The sequence below is a fragment of the Oratosquilla oratoria genome, chromosome 23 (assembly GCF_046742065.1).
Source record: "Oratosquilla oratoria isolate Oo_2021 chromosome 23, ASM4674206v1, whole genome shotgun sequence".
Classification (NCBI taxonomy): Eukaryota; Metazoa; Arthropoda; class Malacostraca; order Stomatopoda; family Squillidae; genus Oratosquilla; species Oratosquilla oratoria.
In genome coordinates, this window is record NC_134799.1 from 14,802,930 (window position 1) to 14,817,947 (window position 15,018).

The 15,018-nt window shown below is 39.8% G+C and overlaps 1 protein-coding gene and 1 long non-coding RNA gene across 4 annotated transcripts in view; both read right to left on the reverse strand.

Annotated features, from left to right (window-relative positions):
- The window catches only part of LOC143037675 (uncharacterized), a 40,229-nt gene extending 27,573 nt beyond the window's left edge, over positions 1-12,656 (reverse strand). The window contains exon 1 of the long non-coding RNA XR_012967502.1: positions 12,403-12,656. This is a non-coding gene — a long non-coding RNA (uncharacterized LOC143037675). The remainder of the gene's footprint in view (positions 1-12,402) is intronic.
- The window catches only part of LOC143037978 (RYamide receptor-like), a 127,631-nt gene extending 114,852 nt beyond the window's left edge, over positions 1-12,779 (reverse strand). For all 3 annotated transcript variants that reach the window (XM_076206737.1, XM_076206736.1, XM_076206738.1), the window contains exon 1: positions 12,725-12,779. The gene's annotated coding sequence lies outside the window, so the exon portion shown is untranslated. The remainder of the gene's footprint in view (positions 1-12,724) is intronic.
- Between the last annotated feature and the right edge of the window lie 2,239 nt (positions 12,780-15,018).

Here is a 15,018-nt window from a genome sequence, read left to right on the forward strand (position 1 = left end):
GCTGTCTGTTTTCTGCCAGAGAACTATGCATAACTGTGTCGTCTAGTGGAAAAATGGCGAATGGGAGGGGGGGGGAGGGGGGGGGGAGGGGGGGGGGGGAGGGGGAGGGGGAGGGGGGAGGGGGAGGGGGAGGGGAGTTGGGGGCGTTCCCTCCTTGTCCACAAAACACCTCAATTATGTCGCTAAAGGCAAGATTCTCGAGCACAAAGTTGAAAAGAAACATGAGTACCCTTCTTCTTCCTCCATTATATTTTTCTCCCGTTCTTTGATATGTAGATTTAAGAAATCGGCTTGAAGGTATAGCCACGAAAAAAAAAAAAAATACCCACTCAGTTTGTCGTGATACAAAATACAAAAAATACAAAAAAGTCTGACAACTTTTTTTATCTATTCAAGAAAATTATGTAACTGTAAGAAAAATACTACAGAGAAAAAAATGTCATTTGACAAAAAAAAAAAAATAATGACGTGAAAATTGTAGCAAGGGACTGCATCTCCTTATTCTGTATTTTCCAGACACATAACCTGTCCGTTTTTTTGTTGAAGTTCCGATGGTGGACAAGGCATGATCCCCACACCGCGTTCCAGCATTGTCTGTATCCATGTTATGTTGCCCGAGTGGGTAAATACAATCACAGGAATGTTAACACTTCGGAGCGAGATTCTGTGGTAAAAGCGACAGATTAATATTCCACACAACAATGGGACCTAGGTATCCCTGACACAAAAAAAAAAAAAAAAAAAAAAAAAAAAAAAAGATAAATAAATAAGATAAATTAAATATAAAAATGATAATGATAACAATAAATAAAAATACAAACAAGTAAAAAAATAAAATAAAACTACTCGCTTTTAGAACAATCACTCGTTGTAAACCCAATGCACCTCAACATTGGGTTATGATGAAAGCAACTATGAGAATACCAAGGAATTTCATGGCAAACCAATCACTCGAAAACATTGGAAAGTGTTTCGAAATTGTTCAAACTGTTCCAAATTGCTTCAACAAGTGACTTTATGTTCATTGACCGAAAGAGCTCAAATCCGATCGAAGCATATTTTTATGTGATCATGTTTACTAATACTACATTTGACATTAAAGTGCAGAAAACTCTAATAGATATGAAACCCTAACTCTAGAACTCCTTGGAAGATGGTCGTTACAAAAATTCCCCCTTCAGGACATCCGACAGGCGTGTTGTAATTCATTGTACCTATAACATTATATGAGGACGCATTTTAGAATTTAAACAAGTCCAGACAATTGCGAGAGTAGTAGAGTCTCTGTTAGGGATAGAAATAGTGAAAGCAAGTGGATTGAGTTGAAGTTAGAGCTGCATCAATGTTGTGTTGAAGCAAGGTCACGCCTTAAAGAATTAGTTTTCTGTAGAATTCGTGTACCATAAATAATCTATATTTATTAATATTGTCACCCCGCTGGAACTTGCATTATGGAAACATAACATTATTAATATTGTTATGCCCCACATATCTATATGTGAGTATCTATAAATGTTAGTAGTTTTATTCTGTAAAGTTAGAATTGTAATTTGTAAACCAAATTAATTGTGGTGCTATTAAATGTGTATTATGTCATTCTTGCATGAAGAATTATGTATCGCTGAGAAGACAGCGGTTTTAATCACCCATACACGCATTTTATTTCCAAATAACAAGTCCCGAGAAAATTGGAGTATACTTGATTCCATCCTTGCTCTCGACGAAGTGTACCCTTCACCAACTGTTGTAACATAACACTACAGTGTAATGGGCCAATGATTGCCCAGCGTGTCTATGGATGGGTTGGAACGGGAGATAATTGCAAGGGTGATGGGCAGGGAATTGAAGATGGTTAGTGAGGGTGGAGGGAAGCGGGAGGCGAGACGGTTGCTATTTTCTGATAACACTGCTCATGTTTCTGGGTCAGAGGGGGTCTAAAGCAGTTATTGACGTAGATTGAGAGGTTATGTGAAGGGTGTAAAGTTGGAAGTAAATGTGGACAAGTGTGTATAACACTGCTCATGTTTCTGGGTCAGAGGGGGGTCTAAAGCAGTTATTGACGTAGATTGAGAGGTTATGTGAGAGGTGTGAAGTTGGAAGTAAATGTGGACAAGTGTATGGTGATGAGATGTACAAAGGGAAAGGATGGCATTGAGTTGAAGGTAAGCTTTAAAGGAGAAAGACCAGAGGGAATAAAGAGTTTTAAGTACTTAAGGTCACTTGTAGTCGGACGGGGAGTGGGGATGGGTGTGAATTATAGAGTAAGGGAAGAAAGCGTCTGGAAGGAAAGAGGATTAGTAGGTATCTGGATATAAACTAAAAAAAAAAAAAAAAAAAAAAAAAAAATATTACATGAAAGGCTGAATATTTGTCTATCAGAATAAACACAGTGTGAGGGCGGAATTTTTATTAGTATGATTCCCTTGTTACAACAATGTAGGAGACTAAAACTTAGAATCTAATGAGCAGTTAAAGTGTTTAAGAAGTATGGTGGGGGTTATGAGGATGGATAGAGTGAGAGATGAGGAGGTGAAGCGGAGAGTGGGGATGGAAAGAGAACGGGCAGATAGTTGATCAATATAGGAGACTAAAACTTAGAATCTAATGAGTAGTTTAAATGTGTTCTAGGTGAAGTGTTTAAGAAGTATGATGGAGGTTATGAGGATAGGTAGAGTGAGAGATGAAGAGGTGAAGCGGAGAGTGGAGATGGGAAGAGAACGGGCAGATAGCTAGTTGATCAAAGAGTACTGGGATGATTCTGGGGACATGGAAAGAATGGGTAAAGAAAGACAAGCATAAAAATGTATGAAAGGAGGAGTTGATTTGAGGAGAAGGAGAAAGGGAATGGAATGAATTGATGGGATGATGAAGGAGGCCTTGGCTACAAGGGGAATATCTGTCGAGGAGGGAAGGGAAAGGTCAAGAGATATAGTCGTGGGTGGAGAGTGGTTGCGAATGTATAACAAATTGACGCGGCTCAGGTAGATTTCTTGTTTGATTGCTGTGTATTCTTGATTGGGGGAGGGCGGTAGGGTCTTCATGTTGTGAAGAGGCCGGCGTAAGCATGCTTCGATGGTCGGACCCGCTGTGGAAGTGCTGTGTCTCGCTGCAATGCTTCTGAACCGAGAAGTGGGTGGAGGACAAGGTTGCCACCTCATTTACATGAACCTAAGATGAAATGAATAAGAAATGGTTCTTGGGTGAGTTTGGAATAGGTGAAAGGTGGGTGCATCCCTTGGCTGGCTAACCTCCTTATACAGGGGAAAGAGTATTTTGGTATATGTAGATAATCATGGATATATGTGTATATATTATATATATGTGTGTGTGTGTGCGCATACGTATACACACACACACACACACACACACACACACACACACACACACACACACACACACACACACATCTATATATATATATATATATATATATATATATATATATATATATATATATATATATATATATATATATATATATATATACTTGTATGTACATACATAGGTATGCACTGTGTGTGTATGTACATATGTATATGATTATACAGCTCTGCCTACGAGACTCTAACCTTAATCCGTGCAGCACGAGGCGAGTACAATACCAATCGCGCCACAAGAGATGGACAAAAGGGTCAGTTTAACACTAATTCCCCTCCGGACGTCAGCTCCCGTGGCTCGCAAATAGTCTTATTTCACCGAATTTGAACAAAAGACTTGGTGAAATGAGGCTATTTCCGCCGCACAAATGTTGATGACGCGCCGGGGAAGGGTACGCAATTAGTTTCAAATTACCGCTATTGTACATCCATCGTGGCGCGATTGGTAACATCCTAGTCTCGTGCATCATGCTGCACCGCGTATTTTTGTAAATATGCGTGTATATATATATATATATATATATATATATATATATATATATATATATATATATATATATATATATGTGTGTAATGTGTGTGTCTGTGTATGAGTATATATGTGTGCATATGAGTGTGTATGTGTATATATGTGTGTGCATATATGAGTGTGTGTGTATGTGTATATATGTGTGCATATATGAGTGTGTATGTGTGTATATGTGTGTGCATATATGAGAGTGTGTGTGTGTGTGTGTGTGTGTGTGTGTGTGTGTGTGTGTGTGTGTGTGTGTGTGTGTGTGTGTGTGTGTGTGTGTGTGCGCGTATATTGTGTGTGTAATTCACCATGGTCTTGGATCACGTGTTGGACTTGTGATCGACAGCTATTTCTCTTCAGGAAAAGAGCTCAGAGGTCATATATGACCAATCTATGGGTAATGCTATGATCTTACACGCACACACACACACAACTCCCCGCCCACGAGGGTCGGAATAACGACCACAGCGCAGCAATACTGAAATCATTTCAGTCCTGGGTGGATTCAAACTCTGACCACCGTAGTGGCGGCCGCGAATTCTACCAACGCGCCATCGTGTGTGCGTGTATATATATATATATATATATATATATACATATATATATATATATATATATGTGTGTGTGTGTGTGTGTGTATATGTATATATGTGTTTATATATGTGTGTGTATGTATGTGTGTGTATATATGTGTTTATAAATGTGTATATATATATATATATATATATATATATGTGTGTGTGTGTGTGTGTGTGTGTGTGTGTGTATGCATGTGTGTGTGTGTGTATATATGCGTGTATATATGTGTGAGTATATACACGTATATACACGTGTATGTATATACAGTATATATACATGTATATATATATATATATATATATATGTATGTATAATATAATATAATATATATATATACATATATATACATATATATATATATATATATATATATATATATGATCGAAATATACAGAACTTTCGACATTAGTGTCTTCTTTTTCGACGGTGGGATAAAAAGTTTATATATATACATATATATATATATATATATATATATATATATATATACACATATATATATGTATATATATATATATATATGTATATATATATATATATATATATATATATATATATATATTATATACATACAGCTGGACCTAGTGTACTTCTTCCGCTTTGTCGTATGGCGATCCCTTATTTACTAAAATTAAAAGACAAAGCAGATGCGAAGAACGTCCCTTCGGGCCGCGTCATCTTCATTCATTCACTCTTCCTTCATTCACTCTAATCTTGTGTACCACCCCTTCCCTTCTGGACAGTAATTCCACGTGATTCCAAAACCTCTTGGTCTCCTTAATATTATTCCATACACTTCTGTTCTCGACCCCTTTTTTTTTTTTTTTTTTTTTTTGCCAGTCTTTCCTAATTCATTATTTTCATGATTATCTTTAAGTCCCCTCGGCAGTTCTCAGTCTACCCTTTTGGACATTTCCTGTCTCATCCCCACTATCTCTTTTTATCCTTACATTTCTCCCTCTACCCTTTCTTGTAAACATAAAACAATTGTATAATTCTAATGTCACACTAACGTAAATCCTCGCTTTCTGTGTTCAACTTATTCTTCCCTCTGCCGTAAATCCAGCCTAGCTTTTATTTGACCACTATGCGTGATCATCACTCGGGAAACGTCAAAAATAAGTTATTTTTTGATAAATGTTCAGCTCTTTGTGATACCAAAGGACGTAATCATGACCAACACAGAATGTGACAAGATTTATTGTGCCCTCGGAGTCTTTGTAACCAGTGCTGTTGAAGAAGAAAGCAAAAACAGTAAGAAGCTTTACAATGGTGGAACAGAACATGACACAGGACATTTTTGCTGTGTAAATGTGTGTGTGTGTGTGTGTGTGTGTGTGTATTCACTTGGTCTTTGGATCACGTGTTGGACTCGTGATCGACAGCTATTTCCCTCCTGGAAGAGAGCTCAGAGCTCGTAGGTCCGATCTATGGGTAATGCTATGACCTTGCACACACACACCCCCAACTCCCCGCCCACGAGAGTTGGAGTAACACCCCTCAGCGCTGTGATACTGATATTATTTCAGCCCCGGGCGAGAGTCGAACCCGGACCTTCGTAGTGGCAGGCCAGAGCTCTAACCACAGCTCCATGAGAGGTGTGTGTGTGTGTGTGTGTGTGTGTGTGTGTGTGTGTGTGTGTGTGTGTGTGTGTGTGTGTGTGTGTGTGTGTGTGTGTGTGTGTGTGTGTGTGTGTGTGTGTGTGTGTGTGTGTGTGTGTGTGTGTGTGTGTGTGTGTGTGTGTGTGTGTGTGTGTGTGTGTGTGTTTGCAGAAACGCCTGGTAATTAGAATAAGTGCTGATAAAACGTTTTCGTCTCTCTGAGACATCATCAGGGACACAAAGAATACATATAAATAATGTAACGTAAATATACATACTAAAACGTTTTCTCTGAGTATGTGATATATTTTTTACGGAAAAATACAATCTAAAACGAGAAGAATATGAAATATTCACCTACACTTGTTATATTTGCACAGTGCAATTTATAGGATATTTACTTAATAAGAACATAAGAATGGAGGAGACTGTAAGAGACCATAAGACCCACACTAGGTAGTTCCATGTCCATTATCACCTATCAGCCCCATCCATGAAGCTATCTAACTTTCTCTACATGGTTACTAAGTCTATTCCTTTCGTTAACTACTCTACTAGTAAACCATTCCTTGCCTATTTCCTTCTTAAATCTAAAATTGTCCAATTTAAATCCATTACTACGAGTCCTGCCCCTGTTGTCTTTATATGATGACCTCGTCTGCATCATCCTTGTTAAAGCCCTTGATCCATTTGAATACCTCTATTAGATCTCCTCGCACTATACGTGTTTTCAGAGTGTATGGAACTGTGGATCACAAGCAAAGATACCCCAAACATGTAAAAATAGAGTTAAAACACACACACACACACACACACACACACACACACACACACACACACACACACACACACACACACACACACACACACACACACACACACACACACACACACACACACACACACACACACACACACACACACACACACACAATAAACAGAGGAACATAAGGTAACGCGTTTTCATGAAGAAAAATCATATCAACTGTATGGTAAAAAGAACACCTACATAGCATAGATAGCTCTACTGTATTTGCATATCACGCGGGACTCCACGAGCACAACTCTTCTGGAGCGACATTTCAATGTATCAAAGTCGTCAGTAAAACAAGCAAACAAATAAAAAAGGAAAAGAACAAAGAATGTATGATACCGTTGTATTCCATTGTTGATTTATTAACATTTTGTATTTTTAACTTGCAAACATATGCTACCGTTATTTTATTAGCACATTTTTAAAACTTTTTTTTATCATGTTCTAATTCTAGTTTGCTAGTATATTTTTACCAATTCATTATCATGTTTTATGGCTAATTGATGATTATTGTTAATTTATTGCATATTCAGTTGCTAATAGATAGTGTATTCTAATGTTAGTCCTTTAGTATTATTCATTTGTTTAGTATTGTTAGCAATAATTTGTTATTGTTGATGTGTCAGCTTTATTAGCTTATTAGCATATTCTATTATTAATATATTGTTGTTAATTTATTGGGATATTCTCTTGTTGATTTATTAACATTATTGACTTGATAGTATATCATCTTCTTCACTTAGTAACAATGTTAACTTATTACTAAATAATATTATGAATCTGTTAACATGTTTTGATATATTAGGATATTTATTACTAATTTGTTTCCTGAACCAGAATCATGCTGGACAGCATCACGTCTACTTAGGGCTCTTGATGCTAACCAGAATAAAATCTATGAAGCGCCGCATTCTCATGAAATATTTTATTAAGACTGTCTTCTACGGTTTTTCATTAGGTTTGTATAGGTTGGCCCAAAAGTCACTGAGGGATTGCAATTTGTTGTTATTTCTTCATTAATTGACCTTAGGCAAATGGTCATATCGCAAGATTGACAATACAGTTGCTGTGGTAATGTTGCTTTATCGTACTAAAATTCCGTATATGCATTTGTAACAGTAAGGCAGTATTTGAAAACTGAAATCCCTCAGTATAGTTTACGCCATCCTATATAAGATAGTTGTTGTTAGATATATTGGCTAGGGTGATCCAATAGAGGTATTCAAATAGGTTAAGGGTTTTAACAAATATGATATAGACAAGGTCATCATAGTTTGGCCCACCCTGTATAAGATAGTTGTTGTTAAATATATTGGCTAGGGTGATCTAATAGAGGCATTCAAATAGGTTAAGGGCTTTAACAAATATGATATAGACACCGTCATCATATCAAGACAGCAGGGCAGAACCCGTGGTATTGGATATAAATTGGACAAAGTTAGATTTAAGACGGAAATAGGCAAGAATTGGTTTACCAACAGAGTGGTTCACGAATGGAATAGATTTAGTAACCATGAAGTGAGCGCTGAAACTATCGGTTGTTTTAAAAGAAGGGTTAACTTTATGGATGGGGGATGATGGGTGATAATGGACACGGAACTGCCTAGTGTAAGCCTTATGGTCTCTTGGAGTCTTCTCACATTCTTATGTTCAAATATTGGCTAGGTTTTGCAGTTTGCCGCCATATTGTCGCGACACAGATCCAACATGGCGTGTTTCGCAGAGCCCCGGCGATGTGGTCTCCCATCTTTATTTACCAGACATTTCTTTTTCTTTTCTTTCCTATCCATCCAACCCAAGAAGAGTCCTCACTTCAGACTCGAGGACACCTATCATTGTCATTCAGATCATGGCGAGGGGGGAGGGAAGGGGTACATGTCTGTTCCAACCACTGGACGTCAGAGAGAGAGAAAAAAAAAGAGAGAGAGAGAGAGAGAGAGAGAGAGAGAGAGAGAGAGAGAGAGAGAGAAATCTCCCTTCTCGTAGATCTCGAGGGCGGAATAAAGAAATCCGATTTAAGTTTGAGAGTTCATACATATCTTGCTGTGTTGGACAACTTGGGCATGGTTCCTCTGTTGTGTTAAAACTGCAGCATGGGATTACGGCAAAGGATGTTAATGTTAAAAGTGGATTTTATTTTAAAGAGGGACAATAGAACACTTGTTCAAGTTTAGAAACTGTCTCCGATTACAAGAAAGGATGTTTATGTAAGTATGTTTTTATTAAGAGAGACAATAGAACACTTGTTTATGTGTGAAGGACAGAATTGAAGGAAATTGTGCACCCCAATTGCAGAAGCTATCTCCGATTACAAGAAAAGGTGTTTATGTAAGATTTTTTTTTTTTTTTTTTTTTTTTTTTTTTTTTTTTTTTTTTTTTTTTTTTTTTTTTTTTTTTTTTTTTTAAGAGAGGGACAATAGAGCACTTGTTTATGTTTGAAGGACAGAACTGAAGGAAATTATACACCCAAAGCGAGGCTGTTATCTTGATGTAATCTGAATTCTAAAGTCGAGGAGTCTGATTTCGTATTGCATGACAATGAATGTTTACACAAAGATAACCCATTACTATAAGATAAAGGATTATTGAAAAATAAATTAAACCAATAGGAGATTGAACGAAATGTATTAGAAAAATACCCCAAATTGTACAAATACATATTCTGTTTATCAATCATGAATAAAAACGTTTAGCACGAGCCAGAGTATTCCGTCAATCGGACAAACGTTTGAAAGGATACGTTTTGTGAATATGAAGTCCTTACCTAGATCTTATCTATATACCAAGGGCTTTTTCCCCCTTATAAGGGGGGTAGCCAAGCCAAAGACTTCCACCCATTCCACCCATTCCACTCCTATTCCACCTCCATCCACCACCCTAGTTTCCTTGTCATCCAATAAATTGGATCCTCGGACAAGGAACGGATCTGAGAATGTCCGACAGTCTTCGATCCAAATTAGGGGGCGCGGACCCCCCCCCCCAGGGGGGCGTGAGGCCGTCTGCTAAAAAATCATTGTTTATAAGAATAACGAAATGTTTCCAAGAAGAACTATCTGCCGTAACATAGTGCAGAGTATAATTCTATCAGTCACCCCAATCCGTTTTCTATATAATATATAATCATATTTGATATATGATTACATATAGTTATATATGATAGAATGTATAATTATATTATATGATTTCTTATAAATACAAAAAAAAAAATGGGATAGGGTGTGCTGTCTGTTGGTAGCAAAAAAAGTGGGCGACAAGATAGTTTGGGAACAAATGACAAAGATACTCTTGACCTCGATTAACCTTGGACGTCCTACGCTGATGAATAAGAATATAAGAATGGAGGAGACTGCGAGAGACTATAGGGCCTACACTAGGTAGTTCTACGTCCCTTACCACCTGTCATCCCCATGCATAATTTTTTTTTTTTTTTTTTTTTTTTTTTTTTTTTTTTTTACGACCAACAGTTCCAGCGTTCACTACATGGTTACTAAGTCTATTTCAATCGTCAACCACTCTATTGGTAAACCAATTCTTGCCTATTTCATTTTTAAACCTAAATTGATCCAAATTAAATCCATTACCACGAGTTCTGTCCTATTGTCTTAATATGATGACCTTGCCTGAATCACCCTTGAATATGTTACACTATCTTGCTGCATCCAAGGGAGTTACTTTGAATGAAATCGTCAGACTGCTACCAAAACGAATATATGGTTGCTTTAGAGAAGGTTAGATGACTTTGTGGATAAGGATGATAGATGGTAATGGACATGGAACTGCCTAGTGTAGGCCTTATGGTCTCTTGCTGTCTACTCCAGCCTTATGTTCTTGTATAAAACTTAAGTATTTGTAGCAAAATGGTCCAGAATCAATATTTCTAGATACCACAACTGCCTAGTGTGGGCCTTAAGGTCTCTTCAGTTTCCTTCATTCTCATGTTCTTGTATAAAACATAAGTATTTGTAGCAAAAGGGTCCAGAATTGATATTTCTGGGTACCACAACTGCCTAGTGTGGGCCTTATGGTCTCTTTACTTTCCTTCATTCTTATGTTCTTATATAGATAATTCTGGATACCAGAACTGTCTAATGTGGGTCTTATGGTCTCTTCAGTTGACTTCAGTTTCTGTTGTTTCCAAGATTTTTCAATATTGAATCTTCCTGAGGATTGATGCAGATTTGAATTTTACTTCACGAACTTCCCCTATCAGGAGGCAAGGATGGTGCCCCTTACAGAGGACTTTATAGCATGGAATTTGATGAACCATGCCCTTGGTCCAACTCGCTGGCGGCAGGGTATGAAATACCACCACCTCGACCTCCGCCACAAGTAGCGACGCTCTAATTCAGACAGAAACCATCCAATCTCTCTGATATTCAAAGATTTCAAATAGAGAGAACTATCTCTAATTTTTTTTAATTCCAAAGGTTTCAGTTAGAGATGTTTCTGTATTCACGATCTGAATTTCTTTGTCCTCTTCGCTAACGGAATGAAATTTCACTTAAAGAATAAAATCGTCTGACGTCATTCCGAAGAAAACGAGCATTATGGGTAACAGCAGACGATTCCATTCAGTCTAGGCGATAAGCCTACGCCAGGAGGCGCATAGCTGCGTAGTTGCAGTCTCCTTCATTCTTATGTTCGTAAATGTACGTACATACACACCAAAGGGTTGAGGGAGCGTCGAGTCCAAGTGTGATACTCAACACCCACATTGAACCGTTATCACACTGGGATTTTTTTCCTTCGACTTTTGTAGTAGATTTGCAGACTGTAGCTTTCGGGAAGAAATCTGATATGCTGGATGAAAATGAATTTCCTTCAGCATATCAAATGGTGTTCTGTGTGTTTTTATTGAGAAAACGAAATAGTTTGCCACGGTGATTTTACTGCGGGAAAAAGTGCTGGCGATGGGCAATACCACCGACTAATCGAAGGTTGGAGGAAAATAGCACAATGTGATGACCCTTTTAGCACCTCGTAAATGAAGGGTCATCCCTGTATCCCGCCAGACACACTGAAAGGAAAATAACTTAAATTGACCGAATTACGAAACTCAGAACATAGATACTCGACGTTAAGCGTAAAAATATTTTGAGTGTGTACGCATGGAACAATCGGTCACGATCTACGAGAAAAAAAAACTGTTAGTCCGATGTCACACTGCCCGGCGCCGCCGTTGCGGCTTGTTCTTAGCGCCAGCAAAGTCTCCTCCCTTATTATTAGGAGTCATTTTACTCCAAAGGTTTTACGAGAGTGTCTGAACCAGGTGGGGAAGAAGGTGGTCGTCGTTATATCAAGGTCTGGCTGCTGTCGCCAAGTGATTTTATTAAACAAATTAGACTTCCAAACATCATCTGGCCGCACCCGGCGCCGCCGCATAGTGTGACACTGGACTTGTTGGGGCGATGTCTTAGAGCGCATCAAACTTTTTTTCTTTCTTTTTCTATGAGTCGCGCACCAGGCCACCTGTAGCCGAGGCGCGGAGGAACTGGTACTAGGAACAAAGATTACCTGTAGTAGTAAACAGTCTTTCCTGTGTGTAGCTCTTGAGGCACACGACCGAAGCTTACGCGACTGGAAAGCGCGCGCGAGACCCCAAAGTATTTCTTCCACCTCCCAAGCGAGACACAAGCAACAGTTAACCTCCACGAAGTTTGCGTATTTCTTCTTCGTATCGAAACCGACCCACACCCCAAGACAGGTTCTACTTTCTTTCTTTTTTTATAACGACTGAGTTAACATTCCATAGTCTTCGGGAAACTGGAAGGACCGCACACGGGGGGGGGGGGAAGGGAAGAAAGAAAAAGGAGGAGAAGTCTTGAGACGCAAGAACCGTGTCTCTGTTCCGGGCGGAAGCTTCCGCCACTGCTGTCACGCACCGAGATTCCAAGCCAACTGACTCCCTCAAGCTGCCTCTCTCTCTCGCTTGCTGCTGCTGCTGCTGCTGCTGCTGCTGCTGCTGCTGCTGCTGCTGCTGCTGCTGCTGCTGCTGCTGCTGCTGCCGCTGCCGCTGCTGATGTTGTTTCTGCCAACGCTCTTGGTACTGCCACAGCTGCTACGTTTTCGGTTTCTGCTGGTAGAGGTGTCCGCGTTTGATCTTGCAAATGTTATTGTTTATTGTTGTTTTGGTCATCTCTATCATAGCCGTAACAACAATAACAACAATAATAACAGTAATAACAATAATAATATAAATCATAACAATAATGAAAATGGTAATGATAATAATAATGATATCGATAACAATGATAGCAATAATGATACTAGTCATCAACACCATCATCGTAACAACAACAGTAATGATGATGGTAGTAACAATAACGATAACAACGATAATAACATGATACTAGTCATCAACACCATCATAGTAACAACAACAGTAATGATAATAGTAGTAACAATAATGATAACAATGATAATAGCATGATACTAGCCATCATCACCGTCACTATCACCACCATCACCACCACCGTCATCCCCTCTTCTCTCTCCATCCCCCTCTCTACCCTCCATCTCTCTCTACCCCACTCTCTCTCCCCCTCTATCTCCCTCTTTCTATCCCCCTCTCTATCTCCTCTTCCCCCTCTGTTCTCCCTCTATCCCTCCATCTCTATCCCCTATCTATATCCCCCTCTATACCCTCCTCTCTATCCCCCTCTATCCCTCCATCTCTATCCCCTATCTATATCCCCCTCTATCCCCTCCATCTCTCTCTACCCCACTCTCTCTCCCCCTCTATCTCCCTCTTTCCATCCTCTCTATCTCCTTCTCTTCCTCCTCTATCCCCTCTCTATTTCCCCTCTCTCTATTTCCCCTCTCTCTATTTCCTCTCTCTCTATTTCCTCTCTCTTCCACTTCTCTCTATTCCCCCTCTCAATCCTCCTCTGTTCTCCCTCTATCCCTCCATCTCTATCCCCTATCTATATCCTCCTCTATACCCATCTCTCTATCCACCTCTATCCCTCCATCTCTATCCCCTATCTATACCCCCCTCTATACCCCTCCATCTCTCTCTGCCCCCTCTCTCTCCCCCTCTATCTCCCTCTTTCTATCCCCCCTCTCTATCTCCTTCTCTTCCCCCTCTATCCCCTCTCTATTTCCCCTCTCTCTATTTCCCCTCTCTCTCTTCCACCTCTCTCTATTCCCCCTCTCAATCCTCCTCTGCTCTCCCTCTATCCCTCCATCCCTATCCCCTATCTATATCCTCCTCTATCCCCTCCTCTCTATCCCCCTCTCTCTCTGTCCCCCTCTCTATCCCTCACTTTTTATTCCCTCTCTAAATCACACCTCTCTCACTCCCCTCCCTCTCTCCCTTCTCTCTATATTCCTCCTCTCTATATTCCTCCTCTCTTTCCTCCTCTCTCTATATTCCCCCTCTGACTCCCCTCTCTCCCCTCTCTCTCCCCTATATCCCCCTCTCTCTCCCCTCTCTCCCATCCCCTCTCTATCCCCCTCCCTATTTCCCCTCTATCCTCCTCCCCCTCTCTCTGTATCCCCCTCATCTCTATATCCTCCATCTATCCTCCCCCTATCTATCCCCCTTCTATCTATCACCCTCTATCTATCTATCCCCCTCTATCTATCCCCCTCTATCTATCCCCCTCCTCTCTATATCCCCCATCTATCCTCCCCCTATTTATCCCCCTCTCTCTATCCCCTTCTCTCTATCCTCTTCTCTCTATCCCCCTCTCTCTATCCCCCTCTCTCTATCCCCCTCTCTCTATCCCCCTCTCTCTATCCCCCTCTCTCTATCCCCCTCTCTCTATCCCCCTCTATCTCCCTATTCCCCCTCTACCCCCCTATCTACCCCCTCTATCTTTTCCCCTCTCTCTATCCCTCTATCTATCCCCCTGTTTATCCCCCTATCTATCCCCCCTCTCTCTGCCCCCTCTCTCTACCCCCCTCTATTCCCTCCGTTCTCTAAATCCTCCCTCTCTCTATATCTCCCTCTCTCTATATGCCCCCCCCCTTACTATCCCCCCGCTCTCTCTCTGATTACTCCTGAAGCCTTTTTCATGCGTGAATATATATATATATATATATATATATATATATATATATATATATATATATATATATATATATATATATATCGGAAAGGCAGCAAAGGAATGAATTCAGGGATTT